Raw genomic sequence first — 11,858 nt, 5'->3', positions numbered from 1 at the left:
GAAAATAACAAGAGTTGGTGAGAAAGTGGAGAAATTGGAACCCTCGTGCATTGCTGGTAGGAATGTAAAATGGTGCAGTTGCTGTTGAAACTCGTATAGTGGTTCCTCAAGAAGTATAGAATTACCACATGATCCAGCCATTTCCATCCTAGGTATATATCCCAAACAACTGAAAGTGGGGATTCAAATAAACATCAATATTCATAGCAGCATTATCCACCATAGCCAGAAGATGGAAACAACCCATGTCCATCAACAGATGAATAGATAAGAACAATGTAATATATACACACAGTAGACCATTATTCAGCCAGAAAAAAGGAATGACGTTCTGACACGTTACAACACGGGTAAATCTTGAAACAGTATGTTAAGTGAAATAAACCAGACACAAGAGGACAAATATTGTATGATTCCACTTCTATTAGGTATCTAGAATAGGCAAATTCATATATTGGACACAGAGAGTAGAATAGAGGCTACCAGGGACTGTGGGGAGGCAGGAGTGAAGAGTTATAGCTTAATGGGCGCAGAGTTTCTGCTCTGGATGATGAAGAATTCTGTAAATGGACAGTTGTGGTGGTTGCACAACATCATGACTGTACTTAGTGCCACTGAACTGCGCACTTAAGAACTGTGCATTTTAAAGTAAGAATCTAGGAGTAAAATCTCTGAGGGGGAAATGAAACAGGAGGGAAGGGGGCAGGGCACAACCTTTAAAAGAATGACATAGCCATAGGACATGACAAAAACTGGTTAGAACCAACTAGGTCCGAGATGGTGCAAGATTCGACTTCCAGGGCTTCCCTGGTGGCGCAGTGGTTAAGAGTCCGCCTGCTGATGCAGGGGACGTGGGTTCGTGCCCCGGTCTGGGAAGATCCCACATGCCGCGGAGCGGCTGGGCCCGTGAGCCGTGGCCGCTGAGCCTGCGCGTCCGGAGTCTGTGCTCCGCAACGGGAGAGGCCACAACAGTGAGGAGCCTGCGTACCAAAAAAAAAAAAAAATCGACTTCCAGTAGACCTTGAGCCTCATTATACGCTCATTGTAATACAGCAGCATCTAAATGACACACCCACAGGCGCCATGACAGTTCTGAGGCTGACCATAAAAGGTCAAAAAGTGGGCAGTGGCCCAATTCCTGGAAATCTTCCCCCCCCTTCCCCAAAATAGTTGGAATAATTCTCCCACTCATTAGCCTATGAAATTACCCAGCCCATAAAAACTAACCACCCTATATTTCGCGGCCTCTTGCCTTCTGAGGTGGCCTATACTCTGTGGAGTGTTTCTCCCAAGGCCATTCCCGCCTGTTGGGGTGGACCGCATTCTGTCCGTGGAATGTGTTTCTCTCTAAATAAATCCACTTCTTATCTTTAAAAAAAAAAAAAAAAAAAAAAAAAAAAGGTTAAAATGGTAAATTTTATGTATATTTTACCACAATAAAAAAAAAACCATGGGGGCTTCCCTGGTGGGAAGTGGAAAAAAATATATATATATAAGCAAAGTATAACTGTATATAGATCATACTATAACTATGTTTCCTTTTTTTTACCCCAAATTACTTCAGGAGCATTTACCATTGACTTTTCTTCAAAAAACTTGATTTCTACTCACTGTATAATATTCTGCCATATAGATACACCATTTTCTATTGTCAGATGCTTTGGGTTGTTTCCAGTTGTGGAAATAAAGGAGGACCACCCAAATGAGAACTAGCAGGCTATTTATTCAGAGCTTGCTACAGCTAGGAAGTCAGCCACCATCGCATGCATTTGGCAGAGACTCAAAGGCAGGCAGGCAGAGGAGTTGACAGGCTTTATTGAAAGAAGTTGAGGGACTTCCCTTGTGGTCCAGTGGCTAAGAATCCACCTTCCAATACAGGGGATACGGGTTCGATCCCTGGTTGGGGAACTAAGATCCCACATGCCGTGGGGCAACTAAGCCCACGCGCTACAGAGCCCATAGCCCACAACTAGAGTGCCCGTGTGCTGCAACTACTGAGCACGCATGCCCTGGAGCCTGCACACCACAACTAGAGAGAAACCCGCACACCACAATGAAAGATCCCGCCTGCTGCAGCAAAAGATCCCGCCTGCTGCAACTAAGACCCGATGCAGAGAAAAATGAAGAAAGAGAGAAGAGAAGAGAGAAAGAGAGAAAGAAAGGGGACTTCCCTCGTAGCGCAGTGGTTAAGAATCTGCCTGCCAATGTAGGGGACGTGCGTTCAATCCCTGGTCCGGGAAGATCCCACATGCCATGGAGCAACTAAGCCCATGTGCCACAACTACTGAGCTTGTGCTCTAGAGTCCACGTGCCTAGAGCCCATGCTCCGCAACAAGAGAAGCCACTGCAATGAGAAGCCCACGCACGGCAACGAATAGCCCCCGCTCGCCGCAACTAGAGAAAGCCTGCGCAAAGCAATGAAGACCCAATGCAGCCAAAAAATAAATTAATTAAAAAAAAAAAAAAAACGCTTAGGAGAAAGAAAGAAAGGAAGAAAGAAAAAGAAAGTTGAAAGAAAAGAAAGGCTTCAGGCATGCCCTGATTGGACGCTGTTGCCAAGGGAAGCTAGAGGTGGGCTAGTGAGAAACAGGCATCATGTACTCGGTTAGGAGAGCATATTTGGCTTTTTCCAGTGGATCCCAAATTGGAAGGGGGGAAGGGGGGCAAAAATTAGGGAAGTTGGCAATTATTGATCAAGTCCTTGCTGTTTGGTGCTGATTGATACAGAGGTTGTGGTTTATGTTCCTGGACTCCTTGCTGCCAGGTTGTGGGCCAGAGTTCTCTTTTTATATATGGTCTGATCATTGCCTGTATCAGTCTCTCACAATCTATGTGTGTTCGTATGTGTAGTTATACTCAACACCGAGATGAACATATGTGTCCATAAATCTGCATGTAGCTATGAATTTATCTTTGGGTTGAACTCCTAGAAGTGAGATTGCCAAGTCAGAAGGTACAGCTTTTTTTAAAGGATTGCATTATATTTGACATTTTGGCAATGGACATTTGGATGGTTTAACAATTTTGACTCTCAACAGTTGTGAATGAGGATGTTTGTTTCTCTCTCACCTTCAGGCTAAAATAGCTCATCTGCTATTTAACTAAAAATATTAGCGAACCAAACCAATCAAAATGAATTTGTTGAGTATCAGCAACGCATTCGTTACACTCTGATAAGAGGGTGGAAGATAGAGATGATATAAAAGACTTGACTTCTGTCCTCCTGCGGCTTACAGTCTAGTCAGGGAATGGAAAATGAATACATGAACTGGATCTTGGGCTGTCAAATTATTGTATAAAATAAGAGAGTCGGGGACTTCCCTGGTGGTCCAGTGGTTAAGACTCCATGTTCCCAATGCAGGGGGCCCGGCTTTGATCCCTGGTCAGGGAACTAGATCCTGCATGCCTCAACTAAGCCCCTGTGCAGCCAGATAAATAAATACATATTAAATAAAGAAATGAGTTGGGGCTTCCCTGGTGGCGCACTGGTTGACAGTCCGCCTGCCGATGCAGGGGACACGGGTTCGTGCCCCGGTCTGGGAAGATCCCACATGCCGCGGAGTGGCTGGGCCCGTGAGCCACGGCCACTGAGCCTGCGTGTCCGGAGCCTGTAGTCCGCAATGGGAAAGTCCGCAACAGTGAGAGGCCCGCGTACCGCAAAAAAAAAAAAAAAAAAGTCGGATGACACCTCCTTGAACTCCCTGATTCCAACAGTCTATATGTAAATGGAACCAGGACAGTAATGAATTGTGGCCTCTGCAGCTCTGACCACAAATGGTGCAGTAGAACAAAGGAGGATGAGAAAGGTGAGGCATTCAATAAGCTGGGTATTCAATGAGAGGTATCTAGGCCATATGAGCTTCAATACAAATCCTGTTAAGATTAATGCCTCGTAGGTAGAACTGAGCATTGCTTGTGTGGGCAACTTGAGTGTCTGCCTCTGGGCCCCAGTGACCTCAGTTGTAAAATAGTATAACGAGAGCACGCACATCATGGAGTTGACGATGGTTGGGATTTGGTGAGGTAACACGGATGCTGGATGTCTTCCTCCAGACCCACTTTCCACCCTTCTCCATGCTGACCCCAGGGGCTGACCGGGGTAGACATCATCAGACTCCTTGTCTCTGCCTTCTGGTTGGGTTATTGGGAGGTACCAGCAGGACATGGAAGGAGGAGGAGAAAAAGGTTGGAGTTTTTGTTCCCTGGGTCTCTTCCCTGGGTATCTCTCACAATACATAATAAACACAAATACATAACAAATACAAATCCTGGACCCCACTCCAAACAGGTCAGAAAATCCCAGGGAGGGAATTAGGAACCTAAACCTATAACAGCATCCCAGGTGATTCTGATAATCGGACCAACCACTTCAAGGGCCTAAGCAGAGGCACAAAAATGATGGAGTCATGGTCCCTGCTCTCTGAGAGATGAAGTAACTTGCCCAAGGTTACACAGCTAATAAGTGGCATTGCCAGGATTTGGACCCAGGCAGTCTGGTCCCAGAGCCAGTACTCTTAACCACTCTACAGCTTCTAACATAGTTCATGGGCACATGGTACACCAATGACTTCTATGAAAGCAAAAACCATGGTTAAGTCTCATGAGAAGCACTACAAGCAAAGCACCTGCTCTGTATACGGGAGAAGCTCAATTCCTGTTCAACTAACATCACAAAACGGAGATGGGAAGAGCAGGTGGGTGGCTATTCCAGCCTCAATGTGAGCTGCTGAGGATCTGAATGTCACAAAGATAAAGACGACTTTCTATAGTCCTATTGTTCGGTACCAATTTCTCATCATGAGAAGAGGGGAAAATCAAGGAGCAGCCTGTAGGGAAACAGTGAAACTCTGAGAGTGACTCACGAAGTGACTCACTGACACATGGCATGCTGACATCAGACACCTACGATAACATTCTTGCAGTACGTAATCTCTCTATAGTCTCTGATTTCAAACGCTTAATCCTGAGGGTTTCTAAGAAAATCCTGGATATCACCGCTAATTATATGAAGAGCAACAGACCGCTTCCACCACCCTGTTGCATCTGGGCAGCTGAATCACATGGCAGGCACCTCCAAATACTTGGATGGTAGTTGAGCATAACTTGTCCCACGGTTTAACCTGAGTTTGCCCTTTGGCAACAACAATCCCCAGAGTACCCTTGAATATTAACAACATTGGCAGCCTTCCTGATCACAAACAAGATTTAAATAGGGAAGGGCTGCTGTGTTTCACACGTTACTAACAAACAGTGTTTTCCTCACCTGTCATATATCTGTCAGCCTCCTGCCCTATGCACAAAAAGAATCAAGAGCCACGAATTCAACAGTGTGAGCATAAAAGCATTTAAACAGGTATAAATAATCTTCAGGGTCATTCATGTGTAGACCATCTGTTTTTGGACAGTTCATGGAGGAAAAGAGGAAGAAAACGGTTATAATCTGCCCTCTCTGGTATGGGGGTCGGTTCCCAGGCACAAACACGTACACCTTTGGGTTTCAAATATAACTCACTGGACCAGCAGTTGTAAGACTGTTGTGCTGCTCCAGCTATAACTTCGCAGATGTTCTCCAGAGACCACCTGAACACTAGGCAGTCCTCAATCTATGAAAGGATTGTGTTTCCAAACTCACATTGATTGTTTTAAATTGGGAATATAGTTTTCTTCAAACATACATATGATTGTTAAAAATTGAGGCATTGAACTTTTACCTATCTATATACCCAGGTAACTAACCAGATCAAGGTATAGCCCCCCAAAGGCTCCCACATGCCCCATCCCAGCCAATAACCATCTCAGAGGTAACCTCTCTTCTGAATTCTATCACCAGAGATTAGATTTTTATAATACAGTAGCTTTTTTATTGATATAGAACAGACATATGTTAAGCGTATACAATGAACCCAACAGCACAGTGAAATAAATATTTATATAGCCATGTAACTATGTATGCAACATTTTCATACCCTAGAAGGCTCCCTCATACCCCTTCCCAGTTAATAACTGGCTTTCCGAAGTTAATCCCTATTCTTAGATCACCACTGTTTAATCTTGCCTGATTTGGGGCTTTATATAGAATTGTGCAGTATGTGCTCTGGTCTGGCTTTTGTTCAACATTGTGTTGTGTTTTGCATGTAACAGCAAGTCACTCTTCTTTAAAATTGCTCTGTAGTATTCTATGACTATACCACAATTTCTCATTTCTACTACTCTACTGTTGACAGACATCTGAGTTATTGCTAGCTTGGGGCTATTATGAGTAAAGCTGCTATGAACATTCTTGTACACACCTTTTGGTAAACACCTGTACTCATTTCAATAAGAGGTACAAGTGTAGAAGAGCATATAGTAGGAGGATTTGACCTAATCTGGAAAGGCCAGGAAATTACTGCACTGCAATGCTTTCTGGGTGATAATGTTTTTCTGAATCTCAAACCTGGAGGCCAGGGACACATTCCTACATCTAGGACCTTAGTGGGGATCCTTCCTGTCTTCCTTCTCAGCTCTGGAAGCATTAAGGTTACAAGTGTTCTGGCACTGGCTGTCATGTGCATATCTGGCCTGTTCGTAAGTGAGTAAGATAAATCCCTGACTACACTCACAATTAGGACAGCTACTAATCTGTAGGTGATATTTGTTTCCTCTTTGGCTGTCAGCATCCAAATCCCTTCATACTCTGGGGAATTCCCCAAGTGATGCATCTCAGTAGGAAGCCGGATCTGCCTGCTGAAGCTCAAAAGGCCCTTCCCATCCCAGTCTCCTTTGCAATTAGAGCATGGCAAGGGACCTAGCTTCCACCAATCCATCTCTCACTCTGAATCATCTGAATCTGAGTCACGCTTCCAAGGATGGCAGGGCTGGTAGTGCATTTGGCACGCAGAGGGCAGCAGGAGCAGGAGAGCTGTTTTCACCAGATTGGATTTTAGGTGTGATTTTGGGCATTTTTCCTGCTGCATAGCCTCCAACTCAGTTTTCCACGTCTCCCAGCAATTCTGTAAGCTAGACAGTAGATAGTAATAAATCCCTCTTCTTAAATCAACCAGCTTTGGTTTTTGTAGCTTATGACTGAGAACACTAACTGCTAAAGCCTCCTACTAAAATCCCCCCATAAATAATGATTACAAATAGTTTTAATTGGTAGCACAAAACGGTGTTTTGTGTAAAAAGAACAACCTTGTACACTACTTACAATTCAAACGGTCTTGATAAACACCTATTATGGGTCTAATATCTTGCAATAACTTTAGTTTCTCCAAAGCAGTTAAGTGGTAGGGTTATTCATTAAACAAATTACAAGGCAAACAGAATTGTCATTAAATACATACCTGGGGCTTCCCTGGTGGCACAGTGGTTAAGAGTCTGCCTGCCGATGCAGGGGACACAGATTCGTGCCCTGGTCCGGGAAGATCCCACATGCTGCGGAGCGGTTGGGCCCGTGAGCCATGGCTGCTGGGCCTGCGCGTCCAGAGCCTGTGCTCCGCAACGGGAGAGGCCACAACAGTGAGAGGCCCACGTACCGAAGGGAAAAAAAAAAAAAAAAAAAAACATACCTGGAAGTGGGGTGCGTGATGAAGTTCTTATATCTGGGGGCCTTTTTTCTACTTTATAAAGAAGAAAGGAAGGTGCCAAATCTGTACTCTATTAATTGGAAAATTCCTCCCGTTCCCCAGTGGCCTGCTCTTTCCTCCTTTCACACTGGCACATGCTGTGGCTTCCAAGTCAATCAGCTGAAATGGAAATATTCTTTGTATGTATCAAAGCCATTCTGGCTGTACCAGAATATACAGACCTCCGAAGAAGCCCTGATTATATAGTAAATATGCTATTTTTATTATATTTTATTTTATAAATATGCTGTTTTATATTATATTTTATTTATTATTATCGTTATTAATAATGAACTAAAGAAAATTTCTTATTGATAACATTATCAGAACAAAAATATAAATAAATGTAAGGATTTTTCAGAGATTTATGGTTTATGACATTATTTCAGGTAATTTTTGTTTGTTTTGCTGTGCCACACGCCTGTGGGATCTTAGTTCCCCCACCAGGGACCGAAGCACTGGAAGCTCGGAGTCTTAACCACTGGAGGGCCAGGGAAGTTCCCACCTTAGGTACTTTTACCTCATCTAATCCCATTGCTCAAAGGAGTTAAGTGACTTAGGCGCCTGAGGCCACACAGCTTGAATCTAGACCTAACTCCCATTCCTTGCTTTTTCCGCCATACAACATGAACATCGGTAACTAAAACAATGATAATGTAACTGCATTAAAATGAAATAAATAGAAAACATAAAAACTATAAATTCAGAAAAATTACAGTCTAGTTTTATTAATTAAAACACAACGTACTATATAATACTCATTTTGTAAATACCAAAACTTTCTGTATATAATATGCTTATACAAATACATACCTGTGTAAGATGAGAATGGAAGGATATGATCTCAAATGTTAACAGTGACTATCTCCAAGGGCAGAATTATGGGCAATTTTATTTGTGTGAGCTTGGAAGAGTTCATTTTCTAAATTTTTCTGCAATAAATGCATTACCTACACACTTTCAAAAACAGTCCTTTATTATTATCCCTAGCCACCACTAATCGAGCAAGCATCTTCCTGATATTTTACAAACATTATTCCATTTAATTCTGGTAACAGTTTCATCAGGTAGTAATATTATACCGTCACAGATAAGGAGGCTGATGCTTAGGTTCAAGATCACACAGGAAATAAAGGAGTCTTTGTTGTGGTGAGCTTGAAGTCCACCTTGCCCTTCTGCTGGGCTCCTCCTACCTTCCTTCTAAGCCTGGCTTGGAGAGCCACTCTACCACATGCTGGTGCAACCTCCCAGATACTCTTCTTTGAAAACACTTATGGTATTAAAGTAGACCATTTAAAACTGATTACATGTATTATAAAAAGACTGGAAGGGACTTCCCTGGTGGCGCAGTGGTTAAGAATCTGCCTGCCAATGCAGGGGACACAGGTTCGAGCCCTGTTCCAGGAAGATCCTACATGCAGCTGAGCAACTGAGCCCGTGAGCCACAACTACTGAGCCCGTGTGCCTAGAGCCCGTGCTCCGCAACAAGAGAAGCCACCGCAATGAGAAGCCCGCACACCGCAACGAAGAGTAGCTCCTGCTTGCTGCAACTAGAGAAAGCCCATGTGCTGCAATGAAGACGCAACACAGTTGAAAATAAATAAATACATAAAATAAAATAAAATAAAAATAAAAAGACTGGAAGGATATGCTCCAAACAGTATATATCACCAGGGTGGCAGGACTTCCATTTTCTATGCTTTTGTATCTATTCAGTATTTTTCTTCAAAAAATTTTTCTCTAATAGTTTTTTTAAAAAACTTGAGTCAGAAAAAATTATAGATTTTTCCTATATTGTCTATCTTTTGAACATTGGTGCATCTCAGTATCAGGGCCTCTACACAAACCATTTATAGAAAAGCACATAAGAAAAATGCATACTTCATCACCAATCCTTTAGCTTCTCATTCAGATCCTCCTGTTAGACAGTAACCTCAGGGTCTCTACCTGTTTTACTGACTACCATATCTTCAGTGCTAGAACATCTGGCCAATGAAAGCATTTGGCACATAACTGACAAATGAATGAGTGAAGGATATATACTTTTCTCTTTTCAAGTTTTAGATATGCTGATATCTTCTCATATTAAGTTTCAAAATAGAATACATGTTAAAAGTCAGGTGAGAAAAAAAATGTACAGGGAACTATCTTTTTCTGAATCTCACAACTTGCTAAAGGTGGCTGTTATGGGTTGAACTGTGTCCGCTCCAAAGAAGATGGGTTGAAGTCCTAACCTCTGGGACCTCAGAATGTGACATTATTTGGACATAGGGTCTTTGCAGGTGTAATTAGTTAAGGTGAGGTCATACTAGAGAGGGTGGGTCCCTGATCCAATATGACTGGTGTCCTTATAAGAACATAGCCTTGTTAAGACAGAGGCACAGGGAGAAGGCCACGTGAAGACAGAGGATTGGGGCGATATGCATACAAGCTAAGGAATGTCAAAGACTGCCAGCCCAAACCACCAGAAACTGGGAGGGATTCCCCTACAGGCTTCAAGGGAGGTTGGCCCTGCTGACACCTTGATTTCAGACTTCAAGACTGCAGAACTGTGAGACAATACATTTCTGTTGTTTTAAGCTTGTGGTACTTGGTTAAGGCAGGCAGCCCGAGGAAACCAACAGTGGCCTTAACTTTGAATTCTTGCAAATAATGGGGGAGGAGGAAATAGTCACCTGAGCATCATGATCTACAAGTTTTCAGTGACTTTCCGGTTTATTTTCTGATCATGGAGAATATGCCCAGTCAACTCAGGAATGCTAGAAAAGTAAACAATAAAGGATACACACAAAACAACAGGTGACTGAAATTTTAATATGCCTAGGTATTCACATAAAAACTGTAAAAATCAGCATTACAACATTGGTCTTCAAAGATTAACATTTACAACTGTAGTAAAATAAAGTTTCACAAAGTCAAATTTCCTTAACACTTCATTTCAATATTAATCTCTTTACAGTTCATCAAATTGCTATTATTTCATCTTTCTTTCTTTTTTTTTGCGGTTCGCGGGCCTCTCACTGTGGTGGCCTCTCCCGTTGTGGAGCACAGGCTCCGGACGCGCAGGCTCAGTGGCCATGGCTCACGGGCCCAGCCGCTCCACGGCACGTGGGGTATTCCCGGACCGGGGCACGAACCCGTATCCCTTGCATCGGCAGGCGGACTCTCAACCACTGCGCCACCAGGGAAGCCCCTCATCTTTCTTTTTTTATTAAAGCATGGGTGCTCTTCTTATGCGAAATGTTAACATGGGGTCCCAATATGTAAAACAGAACGTGCAGCTGTTCTAGTTAGGGGGGCGGTCCAGAGGGAGCCTAGCCTCACACTTTCCTCAGTATCACCTCTTAAGACTCTCAGCACCCTAAGCATAGCCTGAGAACCATGGATTGAAAATAGTAACAATATACACTAAATAAGATATCATTGACAAAGAAGAAGTAGGAAGTTTATTCAGTATCCAATACTTGGTCAGCCTTCGCTTTTCCACATTCTTTTCTTTGGTTTCATCACTTCGAAAATTCCTCCAGTATTAATTGTTTGAACGGCAACTATATGAAGCAGAAATTGTATTTCTACACCTGGGAAATTATCTACAAGATAGATGCTGCTGAATAGGAACCAATAACAATGATTTTTTTTTAAACATTTTTAAAGCAGTCTCTTGTTCACATTAATAAAAATAAAACATTTCTCAGGAATAAAGCCTCAAAGCCAAGATGATTCTTGGGACAATGAAGCATTCCAATAAATCAAAGGGAGATTCTAAGCAGATGCAACATCATGGGGCCTTAGGATGGACATCTTAAACAGGATAGAAATGGCAACAATATTCACACAATCCTTGTATTCGAGGTTTACAGGAAGGGCTGGGCTGTGGGGACGTTGAGAGATGTGCACAGTGATGCTGATTAAAGATAAGAAGGCTGCACTGGACCCCAGTAGGCACAGCGCCACAGGGAAGCATCTGCTTAAGGCCACGTGTGTAGGATTTATTTACAGCACAAAAAAAAGAAAGTCATGAGGCCACGGCCTTGGTTTAGCTGGCTGGACTTGCTCTTTAAGGTCCTTTCCTTGAGACTTATTCTATGTAGTTTATTCATTCCACAAACACGTCTATAGAGTTCACAAACACTAATGCAGTGCTTACAAATGTGCCAGGCTCTGTTCTAAGTGCTTTACGAATATTGACTCATTTGATCCTCATAACAACCCTAGGAGGTAGGTCCTATGATGAGCCCCATTTTACAGATG

Source organism: Phocoena phocoena, chromosome 3 (assembly GCF_963924675.1).
Source record: "Phocoena phocoena chromosome 3, mPhoPho1.1, whole genome shotgun sequence".
Classification (NCBI taxonomy): domain Eukaryota; kingdom Metazoa; phylum Chordata; class Mammalia; order Artiodactyla; family Phocoenidae; genus Phocoena; species Phocoena phocoena.
Note: the sequence above shows the minus strand (reverse complement) of the source record.